Below are 15704 nucleotides of genomic sequence, written 5' to 3'. Positions count from 1 at the left end.
GCCGCTAGGAAAGCTGCACCAAATACCTACAGACAGTCCTAGTCCTGAGGGGTCAGCTGAATGGGAAGAACAAGATCTGAATGCTACATCCTTCCTGATATCAGATAAAGGAGGAAATAGAAGCCACTGAGATCAAAACCAGAAAACTCCTTACCATGCAGGGAGGGTTTCAAACAAAGTCCAGCACGCTGAAATTCTACACTAATTGTAGAAGGAGGCTGAGGACTAGTAAGTATCAGATCCACAATCCAGGGTGAAAAGATAAAGATCCATGAGTACATCAGGAATATAGCCAGAAAGCACAGAGGCACTAATCATGGCAGAAGAAGCTCTAAGCCCAAGATCGATAGAAGCTAGGGTCTACCACACCAGGCACGACCCCATGTGCAGGCTGTGCAAAGATGACCCTGGGTCAATCCAGCACATAACAGGAGTGTGCAAGATGCTAATAGGCAGGGCATGCATGAAATGCTTACAGGAATATCATCAGGAAGAAGGAACACAAGAAGCTCAAGAAATGCCAATGACTGAAAGAGAAAATCGAGAAGATGTGGAGGATGAAGGCAACAGTGGTCTCCCATAATCAGAACACTGACCATGCAGTGACCCCCAAACTACTTGAGTGGCTCCAAGGTGACATTATTTACACGGTGGAGATTCTCCTCAACCTGTGGCTGGATCACCCTCTGAAGGAGCTTCGCTGCGCAGTTGAAAGCCGGCTACAGCGGCTCTTTTCCAGCCTTCCATGGCTACTGGGATTGCTTCCTCCAATCGCACAGGACTTCATCTTTAACACACCAAACCTTCATCCAGCCACTACTGCTTCGCTGCCCGGCCTGCCGGAGGATGTTCTGTCCGGCCCGTTGGTCCAGCCTTCGAAAAGGAAGTGGCGCTCACGCCGTCGATGCCCCTCGCTGTCAGTGCCCCTCGCTGTCGATGCCCCTCGCCACAGTCAGACCCCGGGATTTCAGATCGGCTGGCTGTGGTGAGTAAAAAGGACAATTTTTCTGTTTCGGACTTAAATCCCACACGGCTTGCCCCGTAAATCGTGACAGTTTTGCATTTTTTTAAATGTTTGAATGAAAAATGTTATATACACTGATGTTGGTCCACTCTTCGAGTACTTTCATCTAACACAATGAGAAAAACACAGTGAAGTGGAAAGGGAGTTTTTTCAATTTTACTCAAACAAGTCTGACTTTTAGACCATCAGGATGAAGGATTTTAAAATGACGGTTTATATATCCTTTCAAAACAAGTCAACATTCAGCAATATCTTATCAATAATAACAACTTATGATACAAGCTGCTCTACTGGGAAAGTGCGTGCATGTGTTTGGTTGGACATGCAGTTACTTAGCTCAATGACTGGAGAAAACTGTGACAACCCATGATCTTTAAGAACCATAGACTCAGATTACACCATCAGCATGAAGAGACATTTACGTTGTACTTTATACAGGACAAACAGCTTGTGCTGTTGGGAAGCAGTGATCTTTTATGTAGAAAACCCCACCTCATTCCCACCCCAGCTCTGATTTTCCTTGCATTTGATCAATGATATCTGACTCTCAGTGAATTAAAAGCATTTTGTATACAAGCCTTATATTCAGAGCTTCAAATATAATTGAACAAATCAGAAATCAGAAATAAACTGGTCAAAATTACCGTGTTAATGCAAATGAATCTGCCATCACAGTCAATGCGATTAAAATTTTTAATGCAATTAATGCATCTGAAGTGCAGAATAACTCAAAATCCCTGAATTTTTTCTGTCAACGCATTTCGGGCAGTTTGTTCAAGTAGAGTTACCATTGCACATGCGCAAATGGGCAGTTGATCTGGTAGTGATGGGCAGCTGCACCAATCATTTCAATATGGAAGATGATAAACGCACATTGGCCCTTGATGGGAAATTTGAGTATTGAAAAAATAACAAGATGGAACAGTTGACCGACATAAAGTATTATGCACATTGTGCAAGAAGGAATTCTCTTTTTACTGAAGCACTTCCAGCTTAAAATATCACATTGACGTATGCTTCTAGCCCTTTGGCCAATGCGTCACCCAGCTTGTGACAAACCACTCACAGAGCATCGGGGACTCAGTAAGGCTACGTCGGAAATATTGACAGACACAATTGAGAAGTGCATTACAACAAACTGCAGACCTATTAATATCGTTGCGCCTACATAGCTTTGGTTCCTCGTTTAAAGTGCCTCCCCAAGAGTGGCAGAGAGAGTGGATAAATGTATCCAGAGTTTTTTGTTAACATGGACGTGCAAGATGTTCAATAAACATGTTAAGTGCGTATATTTTCCCTTTTTTCTCAAGTCTGTTTGGTCATGCAAAATGAAATGCAATTAATATAGAATAAAAAATTAATGATATTTAATTGTGATTAATCAAAATTAATCCACTGTAACCGATTAAATATTTTAATTATTTGACAGCACTAATATATATTATATAGTATATAATGTATGTATGTATACTGTACTAGTATACAGGTTTTTTTTTTTTAAAAGTTGTATTTCACAGGAGAGAACCTGTGCTAAAAGACTGAAAACTATTCAAAGTCTCTTTGAATGTAAGCATACATTCTTTGTGTTTATTCTGCATTTACTTCATTATATTGCATAAATGTCTGTTACAAGGTTAAATATAACATTGAAAAAATGTAATTGCAACCAGGCTATTGATCAAGTAATTGCAATTAATCGCGATTAATTACAGAAAATTGTGAGATTAATTAGTCAATTTTTTAATCTATTGACAGCACTAAAATAAACATAAATTATTTTTCAGATCCAAATCTCTGGAACCCTTAGATTTCAACTTTTCCTTTTTAGGTTTTTAACAGCAACCGTCTTCAGGTGTTTGCTCATTAGTCTTTACCTTACAACATAAAGCACCTCGAGGCTGTTGTGAATTGGTTCTATGTAACTAAAACTTATTTGAATTGAATTGTTCTGTCTTTAGACAAAGCCATCCCACTGGGATGGGTGTAGCTCAGGAGGTAGAGCAGGTCATTTGCTAATTAGAAGGTTGGATGCCTGACTGCTCCAGTCTACATGCCAAATATCCTTGGCCAAGATACTAACTAGTGATGTGTCGGTCACGAACAAAAGCGAACGACAGGAGCCGGCTGTGTTTTTTCTCTCTCTCACCCCCTCTCTCACACAACACGTGAGCCTTGGTGCTTGTGCTGAGCAGAGGGGGGAAGGGTGGTAGTTACACTTGCAGTAGTACACAAACAGAGCAGGAGTAAGAGAGAGAATGAGAGCCAGGGGCAACAACAAGAGACAACACATTAGAAAGGTATAGTAAAGAAAATCAGTGACATCAAGAAAAGAAGCTAAATCTGGAACCATTTCAATTTTACTGACAATACATAGGCAGAGTGTAGAGTCTGCAAGAAAACAGGCACCTGAGAACTGTCCACCCATCAGTGCAATGGGAAGATAAAACAGTTAGTTGAGTGTGATATTAATGAAGGTGCCAGCCAGTGTGTCCTGCAACTGTTGCTGCTGCTGCATCTACAGCATCTTGCAGTATATCACCACAACCACCTGGGACAAACAATGTAGCATGCTGCATCAGGCCAGTGATGTTCCTGGGCCTAGAGCACCGTTCGTCTGACATTCAATGCCAGATAAACAGTGGCCGAAAATGCACCACCAGTTCAGTCAATTTCAGCAGGAAGTCCAGTCGGAACGCTGGGAGCATCAGCCACTGTTGGGAGGTGCAGCAGGTGATGCTGGAATGCTCGTGAGCCCCACAAACAAACTGTTCAAAGTAGTGCACAGCTGCAGCCTGATGCCCCCAAAAAAGGACATGACAGGAAAACCCAGTTCAGTCTCTGTGATGGTGGGTAAGTCAGGGGGTGGGAATGGAAATAGAACTAAAGGCCCTAAACAAAGTTTTCCAATCACTAGCAGTAGCAATGTTAGACCATTTAAACTGAGACCATTTAAATGCCCTTTAGTATGTCATTCTTGTGGGCAGACAGGTCCTTTTTGGCAAGTCAGTAAGACTGTCTCTTTCAACACACGCTAGTGCGCTGTAGTGATCAGGAGCCCACCATCTGTATTTTTATTAAGGGAAAGCCGTGTGCTGCCCTATTGGATTCATGCAGTAGACACACACTTGTCAGGCAAGGTTGTCTTCCCAGAGACACCACATTTTGTGGTAAGGTTAAAGTCTGCTGTGTTCATGCTGATTATGCTGATTATCCTATTGCCAGTCTTCGCCTTCAAGTTATTGGACAGGAGTATTTTCTTACAGTTGAAGTAATGTTGGGCCGGGACATGCCAATGCCATTTATCAGCAAAGAGAGAGAAGAATCTCCATGTTTCATGTAAAGGTCTGCTCATAGGCACTAGGTCTAGCTATAAAAGAGCCACAGTCAGAGCCAGGTCTGAGTAAGTTACCTTTTGAAAACAGCAAAATTCCTGAGTTTGAAGGATTAAGAATGCCGCACTGAAAGAAAAGCAAAATCCAGAGGAGACAGGAGAAACTGAAGAGGACAGAAATTGCAGAGTCACTTCCTGAACCAGAGATTGATGAGCTACTGGTTGTCCCGAGCAATATTGTCCAACTCCGAAGGGAGGACCCCTCTTTAGCACCCCTTTTTGCTAAATGTGCTGAAGAAACAACACATATTACAGACTGCGTAAGTTGTAAAGGTAGAGGATCATTAGGGGGTCCATTGTCCCTCTCAGTGGGATACTCCCACACGGCTTAAATCTGGGACTCTCCACCATTTGACCCTAGAACTGAAGAAGCTTCTCGGATGAGAGGTGAAATGTCTTTAAGCAACTTAAAGAAGTCCAGACGCTTTTCTTTCCAAGCTCCTAAGACTACAATGACCTGGATGACTGAGAACCTTCACAGACATATTCATTGTAAAGAACGAACGACTGTATTTTTGTAAGAGCTTAAGGCCTGTAAGTTTTCAGTTCAGTTCCTTGGGCAGGTCGTTTCGGGCATCTGAAAACCTCCTGAATGGCTACTCTCTTTTTTGGCCACAGCAATTTTCAGAGACTCTCCAGTGTTGTAAATCATACACACAGGGTCAGTTGACAGCCCCAAGTAGGAAAGGAGACAGAGCACCACTTATCCCTGTGCCTGTGATAGACACCCACTTTTCTTGTGTTGCCATGGACATTGTTAGCCCATTGGTGAGAAGTAGTTCAGGACATGGTACACTTTGGAGTCGTGCAACTATGCAACGAGGTATCCTGAAGCTTTCCCAGTGAGAGCTGTTAAAGCCTGCTAAATTGATAATTATCTGATACAGATGTTTTCAAGGGTGGGTATTCCAAAAGAAATCCCGACAGACCAAGGATCAAACTTCACTTCCAACCTGTTGAAGGAAATCTATAAATCTTTGGAACTTACTGGAGCCAAAACAAGTCCCTACCATACGCTAACAGATGCACTTCTTGAGAGGTTTAACAAAACCCTGAAATCAATGTTGAGGAAGTTTGTAAAAAAAAAGCTCAGGAAAAGACAATGTCAGAGGTCCACTGGACATACACGAGGAGGTTTGGGAGGGGGCCAGATCTGAAGTGCTCTTCCCTCTCTTATGGGTTGAAAATAAGGGTTTGAACAGTTTCAGGAACTTGATGCATTCTCAATCATCCAGGTAAGTAAATCGTAACGTTTTGAAAAACGCTACGTCCAGATGAACAGAATCAACTTTTGGAGTTTCAGTAACTGGCTCATAGGCTCATAGGATGTGATGGCTGCCTTTTTATCCATTTGTGGATGCACCTTCCTGCCTCTTTGTGGTACCACAAATATTGCGCCTCCCTCCATCAAACCGCATATTTCTTATCTCTGAAAATAGCTTGTGTCAGGGTCCTGGGTCTCCTGATCCAGCGTTTTCAGTTCTTTGTGATTTTTGTATTATGTAAAGTTCATTTATGATTTATTCTACGGTTCCTAGGTTTTGATCCCTTGCCCCTCATGTTTCTCTGTGCCCTCTGTTCTGTGTTTAGTCTTCTACCCTGCTGGAGGGTCCGATGGGCCGCTTCAGCCGCCGTCTGTCTTCGCTGGAGGGTCTGAGGGATCCATCCGGCCTGCAATATCACTATCTGCAGCTGCCACGCTGCCGTCTGGTCCTGCGGTTGCCACGTCACTTCCTCGTCCACGTCTAGCATGGCTGGCTTTTCCACAGTCATCTCCTCAGCATCACTGGCCACTTTCCAGGCCGCTGGCTGGACGCCCTCGCCATCGTGGAAGGCCTCCAGAACGGTTTCCACGTTGCCGCCGTTGCTGCCCGCACGGTCGGCCTCCAGAACTGCCCTGTCGCCCCTGTTGCTGTCCGCACGGTCGGACTCCTGTGTTTCCGTCCTCCAGGTCGGCCCCCTGAATTATTTATGAACTGCTCCCTGCACGGCACTGTTTTTTGTGGACGTTTTGTTTTTGGACTTCTCTCCCTCTCTCTCTCCAGGCTGTCTCTTTGTACTTCCTGTGTTACGTTTAAGGTTCACGTCTTGGTGTCAGCGTTTTCAGTTTCGTGTCCTCCCCGTCCTGTCAACTGTAATTGTCCTCAGCTGTGTTCCCTGTGTGCTTTCACTTCCCTCATTACCTTCTGTGTATTTATGTCAGTTTCCCTCAGTTCCATGTTGCGTCTCCCACTGTGTTTCCCACTGTCTTCTCGTGTGCATTAGTTCTATCAGTTTCCCAGTTTAGTTTAGTTTAGTATCCTTTTCCCCTGCCCGCCAATACAGCTGTGGCTTTTTGAGTTTATTCCTTGTGTCAGTGAGTTTGCGTTTGGGTCCAATCCCTGCACATAGCCGTAACATGACAGCTTGAGCCTAGCCCCCTTCTTTGGACAGGAGCTGCTGCTGTTCCTGGGCCTAGAGCAAATCCTCCCATAATAACTTTCTCAATTTCTGTAGCTTTGCTCTCAGGTCCAGAACATAATACATTTTATTTTTCCCTGGGCTTGAGCGTTATAAGCAGTTTTCTTTAATAATGTCCAGTATGCTCTGCGGCTTCCTACTGATCAATAACTCAAAGGGAGAAGACCCCGTGGAGGCCTGTGGCACTTCACCAGCCTGTCAGTCTGAGGTTGGCAGATGCTGGTCCAAAGACATTTAATGCCCAGTAATTCATACAGGTCCTTTAGTGTGCAAGACATGAAGGCTGTGCCCTCATGCACTGAAAACAAAAGCAGCAATCCTTATTGTGTTCATTCTCATGAATGAACATACGAATCATGGTCTTATTCAGCTTCCAAACATATTTAATGCCCAGTAATTTCTACAGTTTAAGTGTGGGAGACATGAACAATGTGCTCTGGTCAATCAGTAACACTTACGGGATGCTTACTGAAAGATGAGATGACCTAAATCAGCACCACACTTTTCGCAGAAATGGTGCACACCAGCACTACTTTGGGATATCGTGTTGCATGATCCACCAGAACTAATACAAAGAAATGCACTCCTGTGAAATGGCACAATGAGCTCCATTCCAATGCACTCAAAGACGACCTCTGGGGCTAAGGGGATCATCGGCGATGATGGGCGGTTCCTGCAGCCGGTTGAGTTGTTGCTGCTCCACTGACGCCTGCTCCCAATACATAAACAATTTTGCCAGTTCCAGTACTGACTGTGTCGATCATGGGTCCATTGTCCCACAACTGGGTTTTGGCATGACTGTGACATCGCCGTTGAATTCCTGATGAAGGTTCTCAGGGCCTTGTTGATTGTATACAGTTCTATAGCTCTAGTTCTTCCAGTAGGTGTTTTGCCCCTGTGGTATTTCTGCCAATTCATTTCTGTGCCTCTCCCATGTGCCCTGCCATGTGACTGTTTATGCCAGTAGATAAGCAGCAGCATGCTGGATCATTTGAAACGTAACAGTAAATGTAACATAAACTGCATTACAATATTTAAGACGAGTGATCACAAATATATGTAAATCTCTCTCTGTTGTGAAAAGAGATCGAAGGTTTGACTTTAGATAGCTGCCTAAGCTGAACAAAAGATATTTCCCTTCACCATACTTATTTGCTTTGTCCTTTATAGGCACTGGTTCAATTTTCACCCCAAAGTTGTTCCATCTGCTTTGACACAGGATGTGAGAGGCTCCAAGTCCAGGCCCCAAATACAATGACCTCTGTTTTGCTATCACTAAAGACTAATGAAATCAGAGCCAGAAATGTTCTGATACCCTTAAATCCTTCTAACATAGGCCTGAGGGGGTTAGGGTGAGTGTGTTTCAGTGGTAAGTACGGTAATGGACTGTTGGAGGAAGCCGGAGTACCTAGAGAGAACTCACACAAGCATAGGGAGAAACATGCTAACGCCACACAGAAAGGCCCCGGTCACATGGTGAAATCAGGACTTTGAGGCAACACTGCTAACCACAAAGCTACCTTGCCGCCCATCAATGTAATCGTGGGTCTTTAAAAAAATGCTTGTACTTACTGAATAATAAAGTAGATATATCTTTTCTTTCTGTGCTTTTTTTTTTCAATTTTATTTGATCGGTTGCATCTGTAGCATAGTGTTGAGCCAACACAATTTTCCCTTACAGCAAAGACAAAAATGAGCCAGGACAGGGTCAGTGACTGTTTCAAAGCAGTAGCACAATATGAAGCGAAAGCCCTCTAGCCTTTTGGCAAAGCAGAGTCTCTGGTCTAGGTAATTATTTTCTATTAGTGTCAGTGTCATGTTTTTCTAATAACATTTATAGAGTGATAACATTATCAGAAGAAGAACATCTTTATCGTGGTACTATACTATTGTGCCAAAAATAAATACATAAATACAATAAATAACAAAATTTATCCTACGGCTTTCATTTGTTTTTTGTTTTTTTCACATTTGATTCTATTTCAAGCAATGCCAAAGCAATGTTTTGGAGTTATTCTTGGGCCACACTATGAATTCTTTAATAGGTTGGGCCACGAAAGATACACCGACCCATCCTTGAAATCCGGGGTGATGAAGGATGCATTTGAATTGGGACAGCCTTCGCCGCCTGGCTGTGATGTAATCAGCCTTCAAATGCAGCCTCGGAATTGGGACAAACACAAAGACTCACAAAAAAGACATGATAACTATGTGGTGGGGTGTGGTTTGTAGCTCAGCTGCAGGGGAGGAGTGGAGTAGGGCCAGTGTTGGGAAGGTTACTTTTAAAATGTATTCCATTACAGAATACAGAATACATGCCCCAAAATGTATTCTGTAACGTATTCCATTACGTTACTCAATGACAGTAACGTATTCTGAATACTTTGGATTACTTAATATATTATCATGCTTTTTACAACAACGTGAATGTACTATTGCTGTGTGATTTATTACTGTTACTGAAGGTCCGCGACTCCGAACCGTAGTAAAGGGACCTCTGGCTAATACGGCGGGGTCCCTGTCGGCTCGTAGCTGAAAAAAAGCTTTACTTTGTTGTGTGGGTCAACTTTGCTAAAGAGAGACAGAGACAGGCGTTGAAAGGCTGCTCTAACGGAACTTATTGTTTTCGGAGGAAAACACGAACACGGTGTACAGTCGAGTCTTAATAGCTTACTTACAACTGGGCTCGTCAGGCACTCTTCTTGGCTGAAGTGGTTATTATTATATTTACATGCTTCCAGCTCCCGTTTTTCCTCGCTGACAACTCGTACCTTTCCACTCCCCTTTTTCTCCCTCCTCGCGCTCACAGACCCATAACGTGTATGGCAGTCCATTCTCCCTGCAACACGGACTACACTGCCCATGATGCTACATTCTTTAGAGCTATGCTTGTAGCATTCTGCCTGTTAGCTTAGCACAACAACAACAACAACGAAAAGGCGCTCTCTCACCCAGGAAACACACAGTCGCAGAGAGAGAGAGAGCGTCGCCCTGTAACCGTGGCAACCGTAACGCTGCCGCCTGGAACAACAGAACGTAGCTGTCAAACAAAACCAAACAGTCCTGACCCGCGACAAAATGAAACAGGAAAGTACCGCAGTGTAATCCATTTAGTTCAACAAAGTAACTGTATTCTGAATACCACCTTTTTAAACGGTAACTGTAACGGAATACAGTTACTCATATTTTGTATTTTAAATACGTAACGGCGGTACATGTATTCCGTTACTCCCCAACACTGAGTAGGGCTGCCACGATTAGTCGACTAGTCACGATTACGTCGACTATCAAAATCGTTGACGACTGATTTAATAGTCGACGCGTCGTTTGAAGCTTTGTAAGATCCCAAAAGACGCAGGAATGAGTAGTAGGATTTAAGAGTGTAATAACGGACTGAAACAGAAGATGGCAGCACTGCATGTACAAGGATACCAGCTGCCGTTAAACCCCGAAGAAGAAGAAGTAGCTCTGTCCCAGAATTCATAGCGCGGTGCTGCTCAGTTTCCAGCAATGGCGGCAGCTGGTTAGTTTTAATATTACTCTTATTATTCTTTCTGGGTCACAAAATAAATGTTTAACATATTTTCAGGCGAGAATGTAGCTGTGTAAACCTCAAATATCTGCTCAGTTTATCAAGACACCACATATTTTCAAAAGCGCTCCGACGTTTTCGGAGACGTCTGTTACCCACTAGCTCGATAGCTAGCCGGGGGCTAGGCTCACTAGAGCCGTGAGAACACCGGACTCCCGGCACATCATTTTCAAACCCACCGCCGTCTTTCGCTACTCAGGTTAAACATGATATATGAGTCACTTAGATAACTTAAAAATGATATTGTTTGGCTTATTTTAGTATTTTATTTGTTCCTGAGTAAATCTGTTTGGCTGAGATTAAAGTTATAGTTTTACACAGCTGAATAAACGTCAAGCAGACAGCTGATTATCAGAAGTGTGAGATGCTCGAGAGTATACTCTGGTGTCCTGTTATATTTTAGATAGCAAGAAGTTTATTAAACTCCACCGAAACAATCTGCAAATTTCATAAAAATTTAAGAAACTATCATCTTGTCTTTATTTTTAGTTAGCACAGACCTTAAACACTTAAAGCTGTAAGCTAATGATAGTTATATAAGAGCAGATGCTGCTGGTGCAATAAGCTGTACGTTTTACGTCCAGTGGATGATGATCTGATTAGTCGACTAATTGCAAAAATAATTGGTGACTAGTCGACTATCAAAATAATCATTTGTGGCAGCCCGAGAATGGAGCAACGGGTTCAAGGGTGTGGTGTCAGGGAAGCCTGGCCCACACAGCTGTTTTCCATCACCCTGTCATGCCTCCCTACTTCAGTAGGATGTCGGGACCTGACAAGAAAGATGTGGCACGGAACAAGGCACCTGCACAGGTGCGAATATAAACATTGCAAATAAAGCTTCCATGTACCATCAGTGCTTTGTGCCTTGGGTCCTTTATTCTCACAAACAAATTATGGCATTTTCCTGCAGACTTCTTCCACCCATGAGAGATCCTCAAGGACAGTATCCTAAACCCAACTATTCTCTAGTTTGGGAACTTTAATGTCTCAGACCAAATGAACTTACAAGACAAGACAAAACAAATTGTCTGTTCAGAAGTGGATATTAATGAATGGGCATCCACTACTAGCTACTCTGTTCTATGCACTTGAGCTTAAGTTGTTTATTTACTTTGTATCCCTATATATCACTAATTTAGAACCAGCAAACTTCTGCATGGTAAGGACATTACAGTGTCTTAGCTATCACACCATTAGCCTTTCTCCCTAAGAACCCCCTAACATCAAGTGCTTTGGTGGTAGTGGGAAGGAAGAAACTCCCATTTACGAGGAAGAAACCTCCAGCAGAACCAGGCTCAGGGAGGGGTGGCCATCTGTCATGACTGGTTAGGAGTGAGTGGAAGAAGACAGGACAAAGACATGCTGTGGAAGACAGCCAGAGATTAATAATAACCAATAATTAAATGCAGAGAGATGTATAAACACATAGTGAATAAAAAGGGTGAGGAAGAGGAAACACTCATTGCATCATCCCCCAGCGAGCTACACCTATTGCCTTAACTATATGCTTTGTCAAAAAGGAATGTTTCAAGCCTAATCTTAAAAGTAGAGAGGGTGTCTGTCTGGAAGCTGGTACTCTAGAAACCACAAACAAACCCACAGTCTGAGAGCAACGTGCTCTATCCAGGTGATACGGTAATATAAGGTCATTAAAATAAGATGGAACCTGATTATTCAAGACTTTCTTTGTGAGGAATAGGATTTTATCTTTGATTGTGAATTAACATAAATTTTGATGGACAGGATTTCTAGGTGCAACCAAGTGGCGGAGGGCTTTCACTTCGGTGGCCTCAGAATCTCATCTCTGTTTGTCGCGGATGATGTGGTTCTGTTGGCTTCATCGGGTAATGGCGTCCAGCTCGCACTGGAACGGTTCGCAGCTGAGTGTGTGAAGCAGCGGGAATGAGGATCAGCACCTCCAAATCCAAGGCCATGGTTCTCAGCCGGAAAAGAGTGGAGTTCCCACTCCAGGTCGGGGATGAGTTCCTGCCCCAAGTGGAGGAGTTCAAGTATCTCGGGGTCTTGTTCGCGAGTGATGGGAGAAGGGAGCCGGAGATCGACAGTTGGATTAGTGCTGCGGCCGCAGTGATGTGGCTCAGAGTAGAGCCGCTGCTCCTCCACATCGAAAGGACCCAGTTGAGGTGGCATCCTGGGCGCCTCCTGGGTGAGGTGTTCCAGGCATGTCCCACTGGGAGGAGGCCCCGGGGCAGACCTAGGACACGCTGGAGAGATTATATCTGTCGGCTGGCCTGGGAACGCCTTAGTGTTCCCCCGGATAAGCTAGAGGAGGTGGCTGGGGAGAGGGAGGTCTGGGCTTCTCTACTTAGGCTGCTGCCCCCGCAACCCGGCCCCGGATAAAGCGGAAGAAGATGGATGGATGGATGGATGGATGGAATTAACATAGAGCCTATGAAGGGAAGCCAATACAAGAAAAATATGATCTTTCTCTCTAGTCCCTGTCAGGACTCTTGCTGCAGCATTTTGGATCAACTGAAGGCTTTTCAGGCAGTTTTTAGGACACCCTTAATATCCTTAATCCTTAATCCTTAATTCATAGTAATGAATTATAGTAGTCCCGCCTAGAAGTAAAAAAAATGGACGAACTACTTTTTAACCTGTTTTTTTCACTCTGAGATAGTAAAGTAAGATTCTCTTGCTTTATGTAGAGCTTTTTTATAGAGTATTTTTCTAGGCTAAATGATGATCTTCTAAATTAGTGAGACACCATTTCCTCTCCAGCTTATGAGTTATCTGTTTTAAGGTGCGTGTTTGAGAGTTGTGTTAGGGAGTCAAGTACAAGAATTAAAGACAACAAGAACAAGATAACAAGATAATCAACCTTGGTGCGAGTAGTGTTCAGGTAGCTGCTCTGTACTGTGCTGGCACACGGCATTGAAGAAGATGACAGTGGATGAATTATATCCTTAAACTTACTTACTTACTTAGCACTTTCAGAAAGACATCTACTGTGATGAAATCTATTCTCTACTACTGTGTAATCAATTATTGTAAATGTAAATGTTATCAGGAAATGATCAGACAAAAGAGGTTTTCAGGAAAACTGCTCAGTTTCTAAGCCACATGTCAGCACAAGATCCAGAGTGTTACTGAAGTGGGTTGGTTCTTTTTGCATTTTGAAAGAAACCAATTGAGTCTAATACTGATTAAATCTGTTTCGAGGCTGTCTTTTTTAGTATTTACATGGATGTTAAAATCACCTACAATAATTATTTTATCTGAGCTGAGCACTAAATCACATAAAAAGTCTGAGAAATCAGTGTAGTGGTAGATTGCAACCACTGTTTGGATTTAAGGAAATAGGATTTTTTTTTTGAATAGCACTGAAGTAAAGTCTAACGTGGAGCAGCTTAAGTATATCAGGGTCTTGCAAAGAAAAGCGTCTGGACTTCTTTAAGTTGCTTGAAGACGTTTCACCTCTCATCCGAGAAGCTTCTTCAGTTCCTGAGGTCAGATGGCCCAGGATGTGGGCACATCCTGGGCCATCTGACCTCAGGAAGCTCCTTTGCAAGCTCCTTTGACTACGATGACCTGGATGACTGAGAACCTTCACAGATATATCAGGGTCTTGTTCACAAGTGAGGGAAGATGGGAGTGGGAGATTGACACTGGACACTGCACTGATCTATCGTAGTGAAGAGAGAGCTGAGCGTAGCAGCGAAGCTCTCTATTTACCCATCGGTCTACGTCCCCACCCTCACCTATGGTCACAAGCTTTGGGTATTGACTGAAAGAAGATTGAAAATACCAGTGGTGGAAATGAGAGATAAGGTGATGAGTTCAGCCATCCAGGAGTCCCTCAGACTACAGCCAATACTCCTCCAGACGAAAGGAACGAGTTGAAATGGTTCGGGCATCTGAGACAGATCCCTCCTGGGCACCTCCTGAGTGAGGTGTTCCAGGCACGAGCTAATAGTAAATAGATAACTATAGTTATATCATCATTTTACAATTCAATTGCCAGAAAGGAGTGCAAAGAAATGAAGAGTGTAGTAAGAGGCTTTGGGAGTGATATGAAATATTTCACAAAATATATTTGATTTTTCATTCAGTATGACCTGTAATTAAGGCAATGAACACTGCAGCATGTTTACAGAGGTCAAGAAAAAAAGTGTTTTTTCAGTTACAGCTATTTACACATGAGTGAAATTATTAGAAACACGAAAATACATGTGTATGAGGGAGGCATGGGGAGAGATGAACATGCAAGGAGTAGATATATTGAAGGCAGATACGTGCGATTAGCCATCCAAAGCAACAGATACTGCACAAGAGAGTTGAAGAAGAGAGTGCAGACAGGATAGAACGGACCAGTGTCAGCGGGGAGTTTGTGACAGATGGAGAGCAGCAAGAGTGAAAGGGAAGGTTCACGAGATGGTAAAGAGACCTGCTATGATGTATGGAGATGGTGGTACTGACAAAAAGACAGGAGGCTGAACTGGAGGTGGTGGTGGTGTAGGTGGAGTTGACGACGCTGAGATTTTTATTGAGAGTCACCGGAGTTGACAAAATTAGAAGTGAAATCAGAAAAGCTAGAGAGGCAAGGTTGAAATGATTTGGCCATACAACAGAGGGATGGTTGATATATTGGATGTTGAAAATAGAGTGCCAGGAAGGTGGAAAAGAGGAAGACCTCAGAGGAGATTCATGGATGTAGCGAAAGAGGACATGTAGATGGTTGGTAAAATACATTATGGATAAAGTCACTGCGTTTTTCAATTTAAAACCAGTTTTGTGACAGCAGCTGTGCTGGAAGATTGTTTTTCTGTTTTCTACTTCTGAAATATATCTGGAGAATAACTTTTGTTACATTTTCTTATTAAAGCATTCAGTTAGATTAACAGAGGGAAGACTTCCTACCCTTGCTGGAGGTTATTCTTGTACACTTACTGAGCTTGTCCTCATGGGCTGAAGTTTGTGTCCTGCCATTTGACCTTTGCCCTAATCCAGATGAGGAAGTCTGGTTTTGACTTTGCACTGGAGTGGGTCTCTGGACCAGGTTGCTCTCACTGCCTGCCCTCATCAGCCTCTCTCCAATCCGCAGCATGCACGAGCGATTGAACTGCTGTTCTTTTCTTAAGCTGGGACTTCTAGAACCTGCTGATCCAGGTTGACCAAGATGGGTGGAGGACTTTGGCATCTTTGCTGCTGAGCAGAATATTAGTTCTATACTCCAGGGTTCGTCCTTTTCTTCTTCCAGAGTTTCGGCTTCTTCA

The sequence above is a fragment of the Simochromis diagramma genome, unplaced genomic scaffold (assembly GCF_900408965.1).
Source record: "Simochromis diagramma unplaced genomic scaffold, fSimDia1.1 OVJJ01000630.1, whole genome shotgun sequence".
Classification (NCBI taxonomy): domain Eukaryota; kingdom Metazoa; phylum Chordata; class Actinopteri; order Cichliformes; family Cichlidae; genus Simochromis; species Simochromis diagramma.
Note: the sequence above shows the minus strand (reverse complement) of the source record.